We start from the raw sequence: 18,538 nt of genomic DNA on the forward strand, positions 1-18,538 counted from the left end.
TGGCAACCGGAGAGGACACAAGGACTACGAGTCCCAGCATGCACCTCGCGAAGGGAGGCCGGACTGGAGCTAATAGCAGGCCAGCGGTGGGCAGCGAGGGGGGGGAGGAAGAAGGCAAGCAAGGAAAGAGACACCATGCCATTTCCCCACCCCACCCCGCTTCCACCATTTTGGAGAGCGGGGGATGAGGCTGCTAATCCAGGGGTCCCCCGGCAGGGCGGGGGGGTTGGGAAGCCTACACAAGGGCCTTCTATAAGCAACCAGCTTGTCTGTAGTTTGGCTGACTGGGCCCCAAAAGAGTACATTTTATGCTACTGATCCCTACAACCTTCCAAGCAACAGCATCCCTAGGACCACCCCAGTAAGTTTAAAGATCTGCCTGTTCCAGAAGGACTTTCATGAAGGATTTTTAATGGAAACTTGTATTTTATGGTGAAATTGGTGGGAAAGTGGCTTTGCTCCTGCAAATTTTGGAGCTGCTTTAATTCTTCTTCTGGTTTTGTGTTATTTTGTTTTCATCATATATTGTAAATCAACCTGTGGAGTTGTTTTAATCAAAAGGCAGCCAACACATTTACTAAAAAAGGTTAGCTTATAATTTAGGAAGCAACTCACACACACTTAGTGTACAACAAATTTTTTAAAAGCAGAAATGTACTTATTTTCTCACAGATACAATTAGGTCACTTCTTCAACAATGTGCTAATTTCCTGCTGTTATTATCAGGGCTTTTTTTGAGCAGGAACACACAGGAACACAGTTCTGGCTGGCTAGGTGTCACGGGTGTGTTGCCTAATATGCAAATGAATTCCTGCTGGCCTTTTTCCACAAAAAAGCCCCATGTGAAACAATGGTGACATCAGGGGGTGTGTCCTAATATGCAAATGAGTTCCTGCTGAGCTTTTCCTACAAAATAAGCCCTGGTTATTATGATTCTAATTGAGAATGCTTTCCTCTGGTGGAGAAAGGCCTTCCTTTGTTGAAACAAAACTTGGATAAAGAAGTAATAGGATCCAACCCTTAATGGAATTTTGTATAATTTTGTATAAAGCATACCAAAGTTTACTATCTACAAGTGCGACTGGCAGTACTGGTCACCCCAAAACTGTTAAATACATGCTTCTTACAAAATACAATTAAAGCAACATTCATAATTCTATTGGAGGTTAATACCCTTGGGTATTTATCATCCCTGAACTTAACTTCCTGAACTTATTCCATCAGAATAAGTCAAATCAATGTCTATATTAGGTAATTGGCTACAGGCACTCCTTCCACAGCAAGACTCAATTGTGCTTTTATTAAATCAGTGATTTCACCTCATTCAGCTCCCTACCTTGCCTTTGAAGACAGGCCTTGTGGCAGAATGACTACATAAGACTGAACTTTCCTTCAGAGTTTGTCATTTAAATTTTTGCCACTCTTATACACTCGCTTTTATAATCCATTAAACTTGCTATACCCTGGAGCAGCAAAGCTGCTTCTACACCCAGTTCTACAGAAACGAACAAGATTTTTTTCTGTAAAAAACAGGGGGATAACATAAGTGGTTGCTTTGTTAATTTATGTAACAAATGGTGGGAGGATATTAATTTTTGCACCGATATAAGATTTCATAGGCCCCTTCAATGGATACATGAAGTAGTCATCAAAGTGAAGGGCACATCAACAAAGGAAGCCAGAATCCAATAAATGAATCTAAGGGTTGCCAATCCTCAGTTGGGGACAGGGGATCCCCTGGTTTAGAGGTCCTCAAAAAGAGCTTTCAGGGTTATCAAAAAGCAGGGGGAGGGGGAAGATCTGCTGAGCACTGACTCCGTTATACACTATGGAGACTAATAGTCCCCATACAGCAGGGGTGTCAAACATGCAGTTCAGAGGTTGAATCAAGTCCCCGGGCGGCTCCTATCAGGCCCCCAAGCAACTGGCTGTCATCTGCTTCCTTCTCCCTATAACTTGCTTCCCTCTGCATAACAGCTTGCTTTGCAAGGCTTGCTCAATTGCACAGGAGCTACAGAACAAAACTTCTGTTTCTCCATTGGCTGAGGCTCCTCCCTTAGGGAGGAATAGCTTGCTTTGCCAGGCTCTCGCAATTACACAGCAGAGCTACTGAGTCAAGCCTCTCTTCTTTCTATTGGCTGAGGCTCCTTGCCCCCCCCCCAATCCCCTGGGGGAAGGAAGGAAAGGGCCAGAGCTTCCTTTGCCCAGTTCCCTGGATCCCATGGGAGAAATTAAGACCAATGAGTGCTAACATTTTAAGCATGTTTTATGTTTTTTTTTTAAAATATATATTTGCGTTTGTGTTCTTTATAAAATTTATATCTCTACTATCTAATCTTAAATAGGTACACACATGGCCCGGCCCAACATGGCCCGGCCGAACCCAACATGGTCCATCCAATTTCAAATTTCAAAAAGATTGGACCATGGAATACAATCCTCTGAACCCCAAAAGAAGGTGCCCCATACTCCATTATTGCCAGTGGAAGGAAGGCATTTAAAAGGAATGCAGTCTCTTTAAATGTTATGGCCAGAACTCTCTGCTGAGTTCAATGGTGTTTGTCACAACTTTGTTCCTGGCTCCAGCCCCAAAGTCTCTTGGCTCCACCCCCAAGGTCACTAGATATTTTTTTAGTCAGATCTGACAACCCTAATCCAACATCCAGTTAGCAGTCACCGGCTACTCAAACATATCAAGATAGTAGTGTTAGCTAATATCTAGAACATTATAATTACTTTTTTGGATGACAAGCTATTCCCTGGTTCTTTGAAGACCAAAATTCCACAATGTCAAACTAGCCACTTAATAATACAGTAATACATTATTAATAATAATATGGGAGACATATTACTCCTAATATCTGTTAGCAACAAATTCTAGCATTATCAGCCAGGACCTAAAGAATTATGCCAGTGAGTATCAGTTTGGGAATGAACTGGATTACTCATGATAGCCAGATTCTTTGGCAATGTAACAGTAAACTCCAGAGCAATAAATATTTGCAGTTTTAGAGATTGCTTCAGAATCCAAGAATATGGTAAGAAGCACAAAAGTTCTCTAAACTTATTGAGATTTCACACATGGCCTGCCAGTGATCACCTATTCTAACATGCACCATTAAATGGAAAGGAACCATAAAAATGTCCTGCCAAGAGAACCACCAAAACAAGTTACATTGTGCATTACTTTGAAAAACAGTGATGTCATGTACTCATCTCAAACCACACCACTTCAAACAGTTACAAAACTACTGCAGGCTCTCAACCAGCCCTAAATTGCAGGTGTTGGAAAGGTTCTAAGGAAAGAGAATTAATTGAAAAGATTTTAAAACATTTAGCTAAAAATAAAAATTACTCCTAATATTTCTGAGCAACAGATTCTAGCATTATCAGCCAGACATGCCTCATTGCCTTGGAGGCGCTGAGCGGTCATCATGTTTCTATGTGCAATTATGAACTGTACCCACCACAGATAAGACAGAGTTCCCAATTCCAAGTAGATTGCATATAATTACATATATCTAAATGCAAGTAAGGTGAATGCTAGTCTAAACAGCCACTAGTAGACTATAATAATGTTCGCATGAGATTATATCATTTGAGAACGCAAAGAGGAAAAGTAGCATGACTGAAAGCTTCATTCTTCTTGCCCCCTGGAAAGTTATCATATCAGGGCAAAGAGAGTCTACTTACAAAATATGCAACCCCTGATTACATCCTGCTGTGACCCACTGCCATGTAGAATGAAACAGTAAAAGTAAGACTGCCATGGCCGGGACCTAAAGAATGATGGTAATGAATAAAGAACTTTAGACACGTTATTCTCAAATAAAAAATTTCCTTTGCCAATAGAAAAGTAGTTGAAAACCTTGAAGGGATTTCTTCAGTAAGGAGAGCAATAGAGGAAAAACTATTTTAGAGTGAAGGCAACGCTTCCCAAATAAATTTCACTGTGGATTGTTCTCTGCAGCAGTACCACATATACAAATTTGACTGGCTAGGAGATTATTATGAGGAGAAACTATTTCCACAAAGTTTAAAACAAAAACATTAGAAAGCTCTCCACAGACCTGCTTGAGACAGCAAAGTAAGGAGGGGGAATCCTAAAATAATTAAAGTTAACAAACCACTAAAACTCAGTCAACCACACTATAAAAACCCCCGAGCACAAAACTTTTAGCAGCCTAAATGATCAGCATAGCAATCCTTAGGCTGGAAGCAGATTGTAAAAACAATTTAAAAGAGTAATTAAAATGGTATCAAAGCAGCAATTTGGGCTAAGAAACCCATCTGACACGCTAAACGGGAATATTTGGGAAACATTTTATTTCCCCACAAGCTCCTTTTCTGAGTAAAACATTTCACTAGAGTCTCAAACAACAGTTTGAGATACTGTGTGTTTCAAACCTATGCAATTACTGGAATGCTGTATTTATATTTTGGGGTAGTAGTGGTGGTGGGGAAAGATTATTACCTACTTCTCAGAACAGAAATCTCTATTTCTCTGTGAACAGATCTAATGCATACTTACAGAAATATAAATCTGATTCTTTATACATATTGACAATAGACAGTTTTACTGGACACATAGTTACACCTACTTTTTATTTATGTGATAGGAGTTTGGAAGTCAGTATTCTGAGAAACAGCTCCATGTCTCAGCAAATTGATCTAGCAGCTATACCAACACATGGTGAGTCCTATGATATTGCATCTGTAGCATTTGAAGACAGAAAGAGATGGGTTAAAAGCCAGCCTGTACTCTCTGCTATGTTTCACCAATCAGAACAGTTCACACGAACAACTCATTTTTCATTTCTATGAAGCTGACCTTGTTTGCACTGAACAGTAGCTATAAAAGGCACATCAGGGTCTTCTTGTCCGGTCAACAATATCCTTTGCGTATTTTCAAAATACTTTATCTACCCATTAGACTAGGTATAAGAGATTATTACTCTTATACCTAGACTAAGCAGGGAGGATTCCTTGAATCTTTCCTTTATTTTCTGATGGGAGGAAGAAGCTTCAAAAGTTAAATACAATATCCTCAAACTGCAATTAAGGAACATTAAAAATAATCAGAAATGCCACAGCTTCAAATCCCTCTCAAGCTTCAGATTCCTTTCATCTTGATCATTATAACAGAAAAAAAGCAAGTTGCAGAAAACAACTCAAAAATAGCCTGCTATGTCAGAGTACAAGCTATTCAATCAATCAATCAATCATTTTATTTATATCCCGCCCTCCCCGCCGAAGCAGGCTCAGGGCGGCTAACAACATTAAATCAGATACAGTAAGTTATACAGTAATGTTTAAAAGCAATAGCTAATTTAGCAGTTTAATTAAAATTCTCAAATTAATAAAATTAACATTCTGGTGCTATTTCAACAGATGGTGAAAGTCATTTAGGCAGTCCCTCTATCTTTTAATCGGTGAAGGTCATCCCAAAGAGGATGGTCTTGCAGGCCCTGCAAAACTGTTCAAAGTCCCACAGGGCCCGCACTTCTTCCGGGAGCTGGTTCCATAGGTGTGGAGCTACAACAGAGAAGGCCCGCATGCGAGTGCTCTGTAGTTTTGCTTCCTTCGGCCCGGGGATGGTCAGTTGGTTCTTCCCTGCTGACCTCAGTGCTCTTTGGGGTTCATATGGGGAAAGACGGTCCCTCAGGTAGGCAGGTCCTCGGCCGTATAGGGCTTTAAAGGTAATAACCACCATTTTGTAATGAATCCGGTATGTAACTGGCAACCAGTGCAGTCCGCGCAGCCCTTGCTATATGTGCTCCCATTTTGGGAGCCCCAATAACAGCCTAGCCGCCGCGTTCTGCACCAGCTGCAGCCTACGGGTACGGCACAGAGGCAGCCCCATGTAGAGGGCATTACAGTAATCCAGTCTCGAGGTGACCGTTGCATGAATCACTGTTGCTAGGTCCTGACGCTCTAGGAAGGGGGCCAACTGCCTTGCCCGCCTTAGGTGAAAAAAGGCTGACTTAGCAGTGACTGCTATCTGGGCCTCCATTTATATAGTGAAGGCTCCAGTAGAACTCCCAAGCTCTTGACCCGGGAGAGGTATTTCCCTCCCCAGAACGCCCCGAACCACGCAAAGGACTTCTGTCTTCGCTGGATTCAGCTTCAACCCCCTCAGCCTCAGCCAAGTTGCCACGGCCTGCAGTGACAGGTCCAAATTCCCTGGGACACAGTCAGGCCAGCCATCCATTAGCAGATAGAGCTGGGTGTCATCTGCATATTGGTGACACCCAAGCCCATGCCTCCGGGCAATCTGGGCAAGGGGGCACATATAGATATTAAATAGCATCGGTGAGAGAACTGCTCCCTGAGGCATTCCACAATCTAGTGTGCACCTCTGGGACAGCTCACCCCCAATTGCCACCCTTTGTCCCCGACCCTCAAGGAAGGAGGAGAGCCATTGTAAAGCCGACCCCCTAACCCCTACGTCGGCGAGGCAGCGGGTCAGTAGCCGATGGTCGACCGTGTCGAATGCAGCTGACAGATCTAACAGCATCAGCACCGCCACACCACCTCGATCCAGATGTCGCTGGAGGTCATCTGCCGTGACCTGGATGAAAGCCGGACTGGCAGGGGTCTAGGATGGAAGCGTCATCCAAAAAACCCTGCAACGCCACTGCCCTCTCGATAATTTTACCTAAAAACGGTAAATTAGAGACTGGTCGGTAACTTGCCAATTTGGCTGGATCTGCTGTACTTTTTTTCAGGAGAGGGCGGACCATAGCCTCTTCCAAGGGTGTTGGAAAACACCCCTCCAGGAAGGATCTATTTATGATGTCCCGTAAAGGACATCTAAGCTCCCTCAGGCAAGATTTAATTAGCCAAGAAGGGCATGGGTCCAGATCGCAAGTTGCTGGGCGAGCAGAGGAGAGAATTCCGTCAACTTCCTCCAGGCTGAGTGGGTCGAAGAGGTCCAGAACTAAACCAGAAGACAGGCACGGAGCCTCCAGTTCATGTACTGTATCCAATGTGATGGGCAAGCCCTGGCGGAGCGACGTGATTTTGTCTGCAAAAAAATTCGCAGAAGCCTCGCAGCCTATTTCTAATTCTCTAACATTTGGTCTGCCTTGGGGCAGTGTAGTTAGGTGTCCAATTATTCTAAACAACTGTGCCGGGTGTGAATTTGCAGACACAATCCTGGCCGCGAAGTAATCTTTCTTCGCGGCCTTGACTGCCATCTCATAAGACCTCATAAACGTTCTATAGGATGTTCTCATCACTTCATCACAAGTGTGCCGCCACTGCCTCTCTAGTCGTCTGAGCCCTTGTTTCAGCTGACGTAGCTCCAAGGTATACCATGAGGCCAGCCTCACACAAGAGCACAGAGGGCGTCGGGGTGCGATCTCGTTGATCGCCCTGGATAGCCGATCTTGCCAGGCATCAACCAGGATGTCAAGGGAATCGCCAGGGGGCCAGGGATCCCGTAGAGCCATTTGGAACCATTCCGGGTCCATCAGGTTCTGCGGGCGAGCCAAAATAGGCTCTCCGCCCTTACAGGGTTGAGGCAGCGTCTCCATACAGGCCTTGAGGGCTAGGTGATCCAACCATGGTACTGCCTCCACCGCAATATCGTTCACCCGAATCCTGGACGCAAAGATCAAGTCTAGTACGTGCCCTGCCTGATGCGTAGGAGTCATAATAAATTGAGAGAGTCCCAGTGTTGCCATGGAAGACACTAGATCCATTGCCTGATTGGAGGCCATGTCGTCAGCATGGACATTGAAGTCACCCAGGACCATAAGCCCTGAATACTTGAACGCCCAGCCCGCCACCGCCTCCATCAGGGATGGTAAGGTGCTGGCTGGTGCGTTAGGTGGACAGTACACCAGCCAGATCGCCAACCCCTCTCCGACATCCCATGCCAGACCGGCACATTCAATACCATCAATCATTGGGGCCGGGAGAGCCCAGAAGGAGTAACCCTCCCGTATGAATAACGCCACCCCTCCCCCCGCCCGCTAGTCCGTGATTGGTGAAAGACCGAGTAACCCGAGGGGGTCCTCTGGGAGAGAGCCACCGTCTCCCCCTCTCGCACCCAGGTCTCGGTCATGCAAGCCAGGTCCACATCCTGCCGAAGCAGGAATTCCCTAAGGAACTCGATCTTATTATTTATGGACCTGGCGTTGCATAACACCAATGACGGGAGCGGGCAATTCCTCTTGGCCCCACTACCTGTCACCGTTGGGATGGGAAGTAGACTGAAAGGGGGCCGAGCACTGTTTTGTCTCCACTTCCTTCCCTTGCACTTCTGTCTATTCCCACTGTCATACCTTCCCCTCCCCAGGAGCACTGGGATCCCCTGGTTGGGCATCCACACCTATGCCCCGGTATGATCTTATTAATAATAGTAGGATGGCCGCACCCACCTAACTGGATTGTCTCCGTTTACAGCTTAAATCCCTAGTCCACCCTCCACCTTCAGTCCCCTGGTTGTCTGACTCACTATAATTTAATCAAATTTAATTAATATCAAACCCACCCTAATTCTCCCTCTGATTGATTAGTCAAAAATTAGTTACTTTCTTTCTTAGCACATTAATAAAATCCCCCCATTCCTATGTACCAACTTAATGTGCTAATATAAATAAATAAATAGATCAATATGCATTTAAATATATAAATACATATTAAAATCCAATTACTAATCAATTACATAATCTCTAATTAAATTAAATAATAGTTCCAATTAGTGGTCAATAAGATCTTCAATCCAACAAAGTAGGAGTCCAGGATACTGAATAAGAGAGGTAGATTAGGATATTGTTCTAAGGTACTGTTGTTAAAGTTAAAATTAAAGTGCCAGTGCTTGCAGGTGTCCGTAGCGTTCTTAAAGTGTGGATGGTTCTCACAGCTTAGGTGGCCCGGGGGGGGGGGGGCGAAACCTTCCCTGTTCCCTTCCAGCTGTTTAGTTGGGTCCTTGCAGCTTCGGCTAGGAGGCTATAGCCCCGTCAGCGCCACCTCCAGCTGTTCTGCGGCTCTTGCACACACTCTGGGCCTCCCGACATCCGAGCCCCGTACAGAGCTTCGCAGTCGGGAGGACTCCCAGCTACCAGCCCAGCCGTGCCTCGGCGTCCGCGGGGTAAAAAGATGAAAGGATGAGGGGGGGGCGAGGGATGAAGATTGGGATGTTCGCCAAGGCCAACGCCCCGGGACCAGTCCACCACTCCGCCCACCCACAACCCCCCCCCAAGGAGCTCCCGGCCTCCGTCTGCAGTGACCACCGGCTGCACCGCACAATACGCTCACCGCTCGCGCCTCTCGCTGCACCGTACTGCACTCCTTTCTCCGGCATTGGTCCGGCCCCTCCCGCACGCCAGTCCGTGGCCACATCCCGGCTCTACCTCGGCGTCGGCCCGGTCAGCAGCAGTGTTCCTCTCACAGCGGGCACCAAGAGTCGCCGCCACCGCCACCACCCTCGTCAACTTGTAAGTTGAGTCTCCAGTTAGTGTCCGGTGTTTAGTCTGCTATTGATAGCTATAACAACTATAGCTACAAACAACAAGCTATCAGCTGGCGGGAGCCCTAGCACCTAGGCTTCTACCGCCATCACCATCTTGTCCTTCATGCACCATGACACCAGGCAGAATCCTCACAGAAAAACAGGATTGTGTCAATCAGTTGTAATAAATGATGACTTCCTCACATAAGCAGTGATTGTAATTCCCAGGCAAATTCCTCTTTGAAGCCAACTTCAGTTGGCTGGCTGACAAAACATTTCAAAACTATGTGCTGAAATGCCTTCCTTGTTGGAACTCTTTAAAAAGGGACTTTGAGGGGGGGGGGGGAGAGGGAGTCAACTTCTGGCTAACTTCCAGCAAACTGTTTACATTAGTGCTCAGAAACCATTTAGACAAATCCTACAATTGGCTTTCTCTGCTGTGATATACTATCTGTACTTCCACACCAAATGAGGATCTCCATGTAAGTGTTTGGTACAGAAAAGCATCAATACAATATCCTCACGCCGCAATTAAGGAACATTAAAAATAACCAGAAATGTCATAGCTTCAAATCCCTCTCAAACTTCAAATTCCTTTCACCTTGATCATTATAATAGAAAAGAAAAAATAACCTGCTGCTCTACAAGTTGCAGCAGTGATGGGTGCAACATCAGACAGAAGATGCTTTAAATAAAACTGTTACTTAGAGATGAAAAATCCTGGAAGGCAAGCTGATAGTAGTAGTTAATAATTAGGCCAATTTGGCTTTTGGTCTTTTATTTGCAGTTGCTGGTTTCCTCATTTTCCATCTCAACCATATTATGACATTTAAATGGATTTGGACCCCAAACTAAACTTTGAACCAGGTAGCCCCTCGGTTTACTGAGGGTCTGGCAAACAACGGGGGGGGGGGGGGGAAGGGAGATGGCTAGATTGAGGAAGATTTGGGATAAATCCAGTAAGACATGGCAGAAGTTCATTTTAAAGCATACTCCATGGCAGTGATGATGGCAAAGAAGCAACACTTTTTTACCACCATTGCACTTGCACAGTGTAGGCCAGAGGAGCTGTTCCAGGTGGTCAGAGGCCCATGAGATCTGGCCTGCAGGAAGAGGTGGATTGCTCGGTGGCTCCCTGTGACAATTTTGCTTGGAACTTTGTAGATACAATCTCTCACATCTGTTTTGACTTGGGCTCTACATTAGCATTTGTTTCCAGGGTGCCACCCTGTCCAGTTATTTGAGAGACTTTTCAGTTTATTCACACTCAGCTTGTGGACAGGATCCTTGATTTGAGGTCTACCACCAGCTGGTATGACCCTTGCCTTGCCTGGCTACTTAAATCCGCCAGGGGGGTTAACTGACTGGGTCCAAGACGTGATTAATGCCTCCTTGATGGAGGGGTAGTCACTCCTGCCTTGCAACAGGCTTTGGTGCACCCACTTCTAAGAAAGCCTACCCTGGACTCAGGAGATCTCATTATCAACCAACTCACAAATGTTCTGTTCTTAAGAAAGGTGACTGAATGGGTGGTGACTGGATAACAGGCTTTCCTAGAAAAGGCCAATTATTTAGATCTTTTCCAATCTGGTTTTAGGTCTTATTATGGGACTAAAACAATCTTGGTCAACCTGGTGGATGACCTGTGCCAAGAAACGAACAGAAGGAGTGCAATTCTGTTGATTCTCCTGGACCTCTCAGTGGCTTTCAATACCATTGATCACAGAGGAAACCACTCTGCAGACATTCAAGGCCTATCTGGGGGGTAGGTTTTAGAGGATGGCATTTGGGGCTGCTGCTCAGACCCTCGTCCTCTGACCTTTGGGGCTCCATTTTATCCCCACGCTCTTTAACATCTACATGAAACTGCTGGGTGAGATTTGGGCTGGGCTGTCACCAAGATGCAGATGACACCTCCTTCTCTCATTTCCAGCTGATCCTAGGCAAGATGTAGAAATCCTGAACCAATGCCTGGAGGCGGCCCCGGTACTAGGGGTTTTGGCGCCTCAAGCAAAACCCCATGCCCCTGACCCCCAAGGATTCACCAGAAGTGACATCATCAGGATGGTACGTTTTGTGCAAACGCTCAGCCCACCCTGTGCCCATCCCTCTCTCATTTCAGAGTGAGCTGGGAAAAGGTCACGTCCTTCTTTCTTTGCAAGAAAGGACACAGCTCCGTCTCCCTCTGAAGCATGAGAGGTCTGGGCAAGGGGCGGGCCAAGCCACACGTTTGGAAAGAATGCACAGCTCGGCCTGCCTCTTGCCCAGCCCTCTCCCACTTCAGAGGGAGTTGGGCAGGCACCGCATTGTTCTTTTTTGCTCTGATAGCTCACAGTGAACAAAGGACGACTCAGAGTATAAGGGTGGTGTGCGTGGGGACGGGGAGGGGGTACCCGCTCCTGCAGCAAGGTGACGTCCTAGATGGCTGCCTACCTCGCCTTCTCCCTGCCTGGAGGCAGTTTTGGAGTGGATGCAGGCTAGTGAATTGAACCTTAATCCCACAAAATGGAAGTTCTACTGGTGAATGGAAGGTTTGACCCAGGATTTCAGGTGTCACCAGTTCTCGATGGGATTGAATGAAAACCTGAGGTGTGTTTTTGGATCCAGGCCTACTGATGGATAAGCTTTCTATAGGAGTGCATTTATCAGCTTCAACGGGTTAGCTAACTGCTAAACTACACATGAAAGATCTGCTACATGCCCTGGTTACATCTAGATTACTGGAGTGGGCCGCAGGAACCATACCAGTCCAGTCTTGACTGATCTACACTGGCTTGCTTACTTAATTTACTGTTTGTTTGACTCAAAGGTCTTGAACAGATTGAGAGCCAACCCTTTTACAGGCAATCACTGCAGCTAAGTATTTAACAAGTATTTAACTGCTAAGGTAGTTTTTTGATCCTCAGCTACAAGCGGGAACTGGATGATTTTTTGAGATGGTAAATTCACATAACCTATTAACAGGGAGGACAAATACCATCATCTCAAATCAGTCCAATAAAATGTGTTCTAAGGACTCAAGCTGATCAGATCCACATTTATAACCTCTGTCTGAGCATAGGATGCCTGAGAACTGGTCTTCCAGTATGGCTGAGGGAAAAGAATTTAACTGAATGAGCATAAACTCTCTTCTCAAATAAGATTCAAAATCCTTTCCCTTGCACTGGAGATTCTTAATTTTAATTAAAATTCTAAGATCCAGTGAATTCTGGGTCAATTCAGCTCTAAGCAAATCTTGCATATAAATTCTAACAGAGGTGGATCGAATGATTCATCCACCACCATACTCCTACACTGGCTTCCAATTTGTTTCTGAGCACAATACAGTGCTTCAAAGTTCTATAAGGTCAACATACTTGAAAGACTGAACCTATGCAACTGTGGTCATCTTTAGAGCCCTTGCTTCTGGTTTCTCCACTTTCTGAGATTACGCAGGTAGCATTCCAGGAGTGGACCTTCTTAGCAGTAGCACCAAAACTCTGGAATTCTCTCCACAGGGCGAATAACCTGTCCCCTTCTGTCACCATCTTCTGCCAGCACATGAAAACTTGTTGTTTTGCTTGATGTTCTTTCAGTGATCCCTTCCTTCCTTACCAATTGTTGTCTTTATCTTTTGTGCTTATTTTTAGCTCTGGTTTTATATTGTTTTCACAATGTATTTCTGTGTTGGCTTTAATGGTTTTTAAGATGAGATTTTTATTTGTTACCCATCATGCCCTATAAGGGCAGAATCGTGGGGTAGAAATCATGTTGCAGCAGCAACATATAGATCCCTGGAATAAGACTTCTGGGATTTGGAGAATGCTGAGCTGAGCTCTCTAAGGGGGGGAGACTGGAGCTTCTGTTAGGGGTGGTAAAGGGCAAATTTTTGCCTTCTGCCTACTTTTCTCAGTGAGAGATTAGTCCAAGATACACACAGGAAACTTTGAGGTGATTTACCTTGGCTAAAAGGGATTCCCGGGGGGGCTCCTTTGAGGCTTTGAGGGATCCCCGGAGAAGAGTTGCATATTCATCATCTGCAGAAGCTTACAGAGTCATTTATTTGACATAAGCTTGACAAGATCCTAATCTTCTTTGAGACTGCTAAACATCTGATGCTGTACGAGACCAGTGTTGATTTGGATAACCTTAGAAAAAGGTACTGATTGCTATCTACCATTCTGGGACTATTTTAAAGCAAACAAAATAATATTAGAAGGTGGGAAAGAGAAAGTTTGAAAGCTTGGAAGAAGAAGAGGAGAAGGGGTGCATTTTGGACTATGTTAAATTAAGGACAGTGTTAAAAATTGGGAAGGAATTTATTGTTTTGTCTACCTGCGGTCATGGAGTGAAAGCACCATCGTCAGAGATCTGCAGTTTCTGCAGTCAACACAGGAAATACGTCAAGTATCGTGTGTTACCAGTGAGAACGTGACCTGGGGCAAGCAAAGCAGAAAGTAAATATTGAAGAAGTGGATCTACTTTAGGATTGTTTTACCATAGAAAGACATCAGTGGCCATTACTGGGAGGCTAAATTTTGAAAAAATTAATATCTGAGCCTGGGAAGGTCGGAGGATGGCGAAATTAGGCTCATTTGAAAGGGCAAGTTCTAATCTATCAAACCGATAGTTGAAATTTAATTTGGTGATATCAAATGTTTCACTGTTTTTTTTTAATGTCAGAGTCAAAGGTAACCCGTGCAAGGACTGCCTCATTGGAGAAGATGCAAGATCAGTTGGAAACAATGGAAGCTAGGATGATGAAAGGGGTGGAAAAGATGATAAATGCTTGCAAAAAAGAACTTTAAAAAGATATTGAGGACTTTAAAAAAGAAATGGAAGTGCTTAGAAAGGAAACAGTGGTGGTGTCAAAAAAAGTGCAGGAGGTAGAAGGGAAAGTTAAACTCCAGGATTCCACCGTATTAAAAATGCAAGAAAAAAATAACAATCCATGACTGTAAATTGATGGAGACGCATACATCTGAGAGGAGTACCTGAAGAAGAAGGGACAGACTTAAAAGAACATGTAATAAAAATAATTGCTGATTTCTTGGAGGAAGATCCTGAAGGGACTAGAAATATGTATGATTATATGTATAGAGTGAATTCATCATATGCCAAGAAAAATAACTTACCAAGAGATGTGGTTATAAGACATATGACAAAAGATATGGCGGGGAAAATCTTGAATAAAAATTTTGAAAAGACATTGATATTGGGAGGAAGCAGAGTAAGAATAATGAAAAAATTGCCAAGACAAGTGATAAATGACAAGAAAACATATAAGAAATTAACAGAAAAACTACGTTACAATGGAATGAGGTATAGATGGATAATACCTGAAGGTTTGAGCTTTGAGCTACAAGGAAGAAGGATTACACACACACACCTACACTTGATCTTAGCCAAAAGGCCGAGAAGCGATAGAAAAAGGATTACAATTACAAATACACAGGAGCTGCGTAAATTTTATGAAGAGAATAAAGAATTTGCACCATGATGGATTATAAATTATTATCTTGGAATGTAAATGGACTAAATTCACCACAAAAAAGAAAGGCAATATTTCATTGGATTAAAAAACAAAACTGTAATATAACTTGCTTACAAGAAGTTCATAGTAAACAAAAGGATTATACATTTTTATGGAACAATTGGGACTGAAATTTTTTTCATTGACTGAACAGAAGAAAAGGGGTGTGATTCTTTATACTAAACAAGAATTGGACCAAAAAATAATATTTAGAGATAAAGATGGAAGATTTGTGGCAATAGAAGTAATAATAAATGTGAAAAAAACCTTATTATTGGGACTGTATGCACCAAATGGTGCAAAATATGTTTTTTTTAAAAGACATTATGAAACAACTTGAAATGACATATGACCGGGTCATGATTATGGGAGACTTTAATGGAACACTTCAGACTACATTAGACAGATCTGGGGGAAAAATAACAATAAAGAAGGAAAATTGTCAAAATCCTTCTTTGAACTGGTTAAACAAGAAAACTTGGAAGACATATGGAGGAAAGTTAATCCTGAAGTACGAGATGATACATTTTTTTCAGCAAGACATAATACTTTTTCCAGAATTGACATGTTATGGGGTACAAAGGACTTAGGCCTTATAACTAAGAAAATAGAGATCTTACCGAAGATAGGTGCAGATCATAACCCAATATTATGGATTACAAAATTGCCTAAAAAAGTGAGAAGATGGAGATTAAATGAAGATTTACTACAAAATAAAGAATTAGTGACATCTCTAGAAAATGAAACTAAAGCTTTCTTCCAAATAAATGATAGAGATGATATAGAATTTCAGATGGTGTGGGATGCTTATAAAGCCATAATGAGAGGAATATTGATTACATTAAACAATAAGGGCAAAAGGGCAAAAGAAAAACAGATGTTGGGCATTCAAAATGAAATAAAGAAAAAAGAAGGGGAACTGAGGAAAAGGCCAGGGAAAAAGAAAATTATAATGGAGATTACAATACTACAAGCACAAATGAGACATTTGTTAAATAAGGAACTGGAATGGAATTTGAAAAAATTACAATTGAGGGAGCGAATAAACCTGGAAAGTATTTGGCCTAGCAACTGAAGAAAAAGAGAGGAAGTAAAATTATTAATAAAATTGTGGTTGATGGAAGAGAGATGGTAGATCAAGAAGGAATAAAGAGATAATTTTTCAAGTCCTATGCTAAATTATTTAAAGGTGTTAAAGTAAAGAAGGAAAGGATGGAAGCGTATTTGTAAAAGATTAAAACAGCACCCTTAACTGAATATATGAAAAAAAAATTGAATGATCCAATTGAAAAAATAGAAATTGAAGCAGCAATTAATGCAATGAAACTTGGAAAAGCACCTGGGCCAGATGGATATATGGCAAAAAAAATTAAAATTTTTAAAGAAGAATTAGTACCGAAACTTCAAAAATTGATGAATATTTTAAGAATAAAAGGGAAAATACCAAATACATGGAAGGAAGCTGTAATTTCTTTGATTCCTAAGGAAGATATAGATGTCACGAATGTAAAGAACTATAGACCAATTTCATTACTAAATAATGACTATAAGATATATACAAGAATTTTGGCAGAACGACTTAAACAATATTTGATAAATTTCATAAAGGAAGACCAAGCGGGATTTCTCCCTAAAAGGCAAATAAGAGACAATATTAGAACTGTTGTAAATATTGTAGAATATTATGAAAGACATCCAGAGAAGGAAGTTGCATTATTCTTTGTGGATGCAGAGAAAGCTTTTGACAATTTGAACTGAGACTTTATGTTTTCAGTAACGGAGAAAACAGAGTTGGGGGAAAACTTTATAAGAATGATAAAGGCAATATATACTGAACAACGTGCAAGGTTATGTATAAATGCAGATCTTACAGACAAACGACAATTAGCAAAGGTACAAGACAAGGCTGTCCGCTTTCACCTTTGTTGGTTATAATGACTCTTGAAATTTTATTGATGCTAATACAAGATGATAAAGAAATAGAAGGGTTGAGAGTTAAAGGATTTATTTACAAATATAGAGCATTTGCAGATAATATAATGTTTATAAATGAAAATCCTACACAAGTAACACCTTTGTTGTTAGCTAAAATAGAAGAATATGGAGAACTGGCAGGATTTTATGTTAATAAAGGAAATCAAAATTTTATGTAAAAATATGCAAGTAAATAAACAAAAGGAGTTACAGAGAATAAGAGGATGTGAAGTTACCTCTAAAGTATAATATTTGGGTGTGGAAATAACAATAAAGAATATTGACCTGTTCAAAAATAACTATGAAAAGCTATGGCGTAAAATGGATGAAGATATGATAAAATGGAATAAGCTTAACTTGTCATTGCTTGGAAGAATAGCTGCAATTAAGATGAATATTTTGCCAAGAATAATGTATTTGGTTCAAACTATTCTGATTGTGAAAGACAGTAAACAATTTAACAAATGGCAAAGGAAGATTTCAGAATTTGTATGGGCTGGGAAGAAACCAAGGATTAAAATTTAAGTTTTAATAGATGCTAAAGAAAGAGGAGGATTCCAATTACCAGATTTAAGATTATATCATGAAGCAGTTTGTTTAGTGTGGATAAAACATTGGATGACGCTGTTGAATAAAAAACTTTTTTAACGTTGGAAGGTCATGGAAATAAATTCGGCTGGCACACTTATATGTATTATGGGAAGAAAAAGATGGATAGTTTTTTCTCTCACCATTATATAAGAAATAATTTGTTGAATACCTGGATGAAATATAAGAAATATGGTGATGAAAGAAAACCATTATGGATAGTGCCAGCAGAAGTGATAAAAATAACAGCTGAGACAGGTGAGGAAAAATGGCTGTCATACAATCAACTATTAAAAATACAAAGTGGCAATATAGAATTGAAAACTGCTGTGGAGTTGAATAACAAATACGATTGGTTTCAAACGCAACAAATAGAGAGTTTGGTGGAAAATGATATTAAAACTGAAGGAATAAAATGAGAGTAAACAGAAATGGAAAAAGTTCTGCTTGGAGATAATGAAAAATTAATTTCAAAAACTTATAAGTTACTTTTAAAATGGTCTATAGAAGATGAAGTAGTGAAATCGCAAATGATTAAATGGGCAATAAATGTAAATAAAGAAATACAGATGGATACATGGGAATATTTATGGAAGAACTCTGAAACTTTCAACATGTCAGAGTATTAAAGAGAACTGTTTTAAAATAATGTACAGATGGTATACGACTCCTAAAAAAATTGGCAAAGATAAATAACAAGATGCCAGACAGATGTTGGAAATGTAAAAAAATGAAGGTTCTTTCAACCATATGTGGTGGACTTGTGAAAGAGCGAAAAAGTATTGGCAGATGACCCAACAAGAAATTTCTAGGATCTTGGGATATGAATTCAAGAAAGCTGCAGAGACTTTTCTGTTGGGATTACAAATGGAAAAATTTCCAAAAGAAGATAGAACTATAATTTGGTACTTGCTTTCAGCTGCTAGGACACTATATGCGCAGTTACGGAAGCAAGAAAAAATACCAGAAAAATGGGATTGGATTGTAAAAGTTATGACATGGAG

General features: G+C 41.8%; 1 protein-coding gene across 3 annotated transcripts in view; it reads right to left on the reverse strand.

Moving 5' to 3' along the window:
* MAP7D2 (MAP7 domain containing 2) overlaps positions 1 to 18,538 on the reverse strand; it is a 101,201-nt gene that overhangs the window by 74,754 nt on the left and 7,909 nt on the right. The window contains exon 2 of one of the 3 annotated variants that reach the window (XM_060234056.1): positions 4,602 to 4,714. The exons of the other annotated variants lie outside the window; for them this stretch is intronic. The gene's annotated coding sequence lies outside the window, so the exon portion shown is untranslated. The remainder of the gene's footprint in view (positions 1 to 4,601; positions 4,715 to 18,538) is intronic. 3 annotated transcript variants of the gene reach the window in all.

Source organism: Heteronotia binoei, chromosome 3 (assembly GCF_032191835.1).
Source record: "Heteronotia binoei isolate CCM8104 ecotype False Entrance Well chromosome 3, APGP_CSIRO_Hbin_v1, whole genome shotgun sequence".
In the NCBI taxonomy this organism is placed as follows: Eukaryota; Metazoa; Chordata; class Lepidosauria; order Squamata; family Gekkonidae; genus Heteronotia; species Heteronotia binoei.